This window comes from Elephantulus edwardii, unplaced genomic scaffold (assembly GCF_000299155.1).
Source record: "Elephantulus edwardii isolate Elephantulus edwardi_28Jun2011 unplaced genomic scaffold, EleEdw1.0 scaffold00352, whole genome shotgun sequence".
NCBI lineage: Eukaryota > Metazoa > Chordata > Mammalia > Macroscelidea > Macroscelididae > Elephantulus > Elephantulus edwardii.
The window spans coordinates 106,361-110,358 of record NW_006400102.1 but is presented as its reverse complement, the minus strand read 5'-3'; the positions used below and the strand labels follow the sequence as shown (position 1 = coordinate 110,358).

The 3,998-nt window shown below is 42.6% G+C and overlaps 1 pseudogene; it reads right to left on the bottom strand.

Moving 5' to 3' along the window:
• Nucleotides 1-347: 347 nt before the first annotated feature.
• The window catches only part of LOC102872956, a 5,845-nt pseudogene continuing 2,194 nt past the window's right edge, over nt 348-3,998 (bottom strand).

Below are 3,998 nucleotides of genomic sequence, written 5' to 3'. Positions count from 1 at the left end.
AGCTGCAAGGGGGGGTGGGGGAAGGGGAGGAAAGCAAGGGACTAGTGGGCAAGGAGCGCAGGGGTTGGACACTATCACCAAGAGGTGGGGACGGGGCTTGTGTGCTGCTGGGGGTTTATGCAGCAGCACCCTGTGTGTTAAGGGTCACACAGGCGTGGGTTGCAGGGGGGTCACACAGTGTCCGGTAGTCTTGGTAGTCTTCGTTCCTCTGGGGTCTCACAGTCTTCGCTCCTCTGGAGTTCCGCGGTAGGTGGCTGGCTGTTGTTCTTCCCGGGTTTCTTCCAGGTCCCTCTAGCAGCGTTTCCCCATCTGGCGGCGGCGTTCTCCCATCTGGCGGCGGCATTCCCTCATCTGGCGGCGGCGTTCCCCGGTCTGGCAGCCTCGCCCTCGAGCTGTGTCGCCCTCGCGCTGCGTCGCCCTCGCGCTGCCTCGCCTTTGCGCTGCGTCGCCCTCACGCCGCGTCCAATTCTTTTGATTTCTTGACTGCTGGTACCAAGAGGGTTGACTGTGGAAACTAGTAAGCTAAAATTATTAACAATCTCAATCTCTTTTCCATCCATCATGGTGCCATCAACTGGCCCTATGGTGAAAATAATTGTTTTCTTGATGTTGAACTTTGATCCCTATTACTGACTGCAATCCTTGACTTTCTGCAGCAAATACTTCAGGTCCTTTTCAGTTTCAGCAAGCAGAACATGGTTGTGTCATCTGAATAATGCACATTGTTGATGAGTCTTCCTCCAATCCTGATACCACAATCCCCCTCATAAAGTCCAGCCTCCCAGTGATCTGTTCTGCATACAGGTTGAAAAGGTATAGAGACAGGACACATCCCTGACATACTCCTCTTCCGATTTTAAACCATGCAGGGTTTCCTTGCTCTGTTCTGACGATTGCCTCCTAGTTCAAGTATAGGTTTCAACTGAGTACAATCAGGTGTTCTGGGAATCACATTTTTCTCAACCTTAGCCACAATTTGTTGTGATCCTAATTTTTCTTTCATAATATTTATAGTTTTAGGTTTTATATTTATGTCTTTAATCTGCCATTTTAAAATATCTTGTGAGGTATTGATCTTGCTTCATTTTTCTATAATTGGATACCCAGTTTTGCCAGTACCAGGAAATGGTCTTCTGTCAATGAATATATTTTGAGTTTTTGTAATGAATAGCTGGCCACAGGTAGATTTTTACATCTGGATTCTCAACTCTATTCTACTGTTCTATGTGCCTGTCATGTTGTTGTTGTTATGTGGCATTGAGTTGCTTGTGACTCACAGTGACCCTATGCACAAGATCTCTGAACCCTGTTCTATCCTGAGCCAATCTCACTATTTCTGACACACCCACACTTATTACCCCAGTTATTGTTTCAATTCCTCTCTTCTGTATTGCCCTTTACCATCCCAAACATGTACTCTTTCTCCAAAGACTGGCTCCTTCTGGCTACATGCCCAAAATGTGTGAGATGGAGTCTTAAAATCCTTGCCTCCAAGGACCAACTTGATTTCACTCTTTTCAGGACAGACCTGTTAGTTCTCTTGGCAGCCCATGGTGTGTTTAAAACTCTCTTCCAGCATCACAGCTCAAATTCTTCTGTCATCCTTGGTCATTGTCCACCAGACCATGGCCTCCATCAGTCTTTGGACTGACATAGTTGCTCTTCAGCACTCTGGAGAGGTCACTGACAGCAGATTTCACTAATACAATTTGTCTTTTCATTTCCTGACTGCTGGTGCCAAGAGTTTTGATTATGTAATGGAGCAAGCAGAAATTGTTAACAATCTCAATCTCTTTTTCATCTATGATACTGCTGCCAATTGACCCAGTGGTGAGAATCTTTGGTTTCTTTTTTTTAATGTTATTTTTATACTGATTTACATACAAAATTTGTAAAGTTCATATACATTGTTTTTCACACCAGATACTTACCTGGCAGGGGAGAAACCATGATCACAAATCTTTGTTTTCTTGATGTTCAGCTTCAATCAGTATTGCAAATGGCAATATTTTACCCCCCTGTAGCAGATGCTTCAGGCCCTCCTCAGTTTCAGTAAGTAAGATTGTGTCATTTGCATAACATAGGTTATTGAGTCTTCCTCCAATCCTGATGCCACATTCTTCCTCAAAGTTGAGCTTTTTAAATGATCTGTTCTGCATATAGATTGAGAAGATAAAGAGACAGGGCACATCCTTGATGCATTTCTTTTCTGATTTTGAACCATGCAGTATTTTCTAGCTCTGTTTTTATGGCTGCCTTCTGGTCCAAGTATATGTTTTACATGAGCACATCCAGGTGTCTGGGATTCCCATTCTGTTTTGGCTACTGAGGCTGTATCTCTTTTCTGTTAACATCAAGTTGGAAATTACCTGTAGCTGACCCTCCTTTGTGTTTCTGAGACTATAAATCACATAAGAAGTCTTCTTGTCCATAAGCATGGTATGCACTGTCATTGAAATAGATCTCTTTCCTCCCTCACAAAAACTTTTAATAAATAATGCATATTCATGATTTAGACTTATCAATCACAATTTACAAATGAGGAAAACTTTTAGGCCTACTAGGTAACAGTAAAGCTACTACAGCTGGAAGGAAGGCATGCCTCATATGCATTTTAGACATAAAGTGCAGAGATTTGACAGCAAGAACACCACAGCTACCAGCCTCTAGGTATGTGAAGAGAGAGAAAGAGAGGCCAGCCATGTTCATATACCACCATATGAGCCCCTCATCTTCATGCTGCAGGGCCATATGAAAGCTATGCTACTTTTGAGGAACTAGAGGTTTCTTTTGATCATTTTAAGTGAAACTTACTCCTTTGGTAGTAGTTAGGCCAAGGGCATTAGCTATAGTAGGATATTCCATTGTTGAATACAGACAATATTAGAACAGCAAAGAGGAGATTACACAGGTAATCTTGTTTCTTCAAATATCAGAAACGTAAACATTGTGTGAGTAGAAGAGTGGAATGAATTCACCTCTAAGTCGCCAAACTTTCTGTTGGCATTAGCATCAAGCAAGGCTTCCCATACTTCTGACATTGTCTGATGGGCCAGCTTTCAAGGGTGTTGGAAACCTTTATTTTGGTGTTGGAGAAGAGTATTGAATGTACCATGGACTGCCAAGAAAACAAACAGATTAATCCTGGAGAGGATTAAACCAGGCTACTCCTTGGAGGCAAGGATAGTGGGGCTTCGTCTGACATACTTTGGACATGCTGTAAGGAGGAACGGGTCCTTGGAGATGGACATCATGCTTGGTAGGGTGGAGGGACAGCGCAGGAGGGGAAGACCCTCTATGAGGTGGATTGATTCAGTGACTGGAGTAATCGGAGTGGGTGTGTCAGAGACAGTACGATTGACACAGGATAGAGTAGGGTTTAGGGCTGTTGTACATAGGGTTGCTATGAGTCGCAAGCGACTCGACGGCACATAACAACAACTATTATAGATCACAACACCACCAGCTATGTCCTCAGGCAAGTAGGTCTCCTGATCAATTTGAACATTGACATCTTTTTTGGTGGCAATTTTGTTCATAGGGATTGCTTTATTCATGACAGCTTTACCTAAGAGAAATCCCGTTTCTTGAAATGAACATTCCTTTGGGGCTCCAGCAATTGGTATGAACCCTGGGGAAAAAGCCCATCCAGCAGCACTTGATATCTGGTTGCATCTTTTACCACCTTGCTGAGTCTCTGTTTGGCTTCATTTAGTAAGTCTTTGAAAAGGTCCATCTCTTGCTCTGAGGACTTTCAAATCTTGCTTAATCAAATTAGACATTTTAGTTTTCTTCTCCTGCTCAATTAGTTTTTCTTTCTTCTCAGAATATTCCATAACCGTCAGTCTTTGGGTTTGCACTGGAAGACCTTTTCCAATGTTGAACTCTTCTTCCTCTGCATCTATTTCTCCTACATTTTCTTTGGATTCTTTTTTTTAAATTAAATTTTATTAATTTTAATGAACATTTACAGAGATTTTGGGTTTCCATTCATTCAT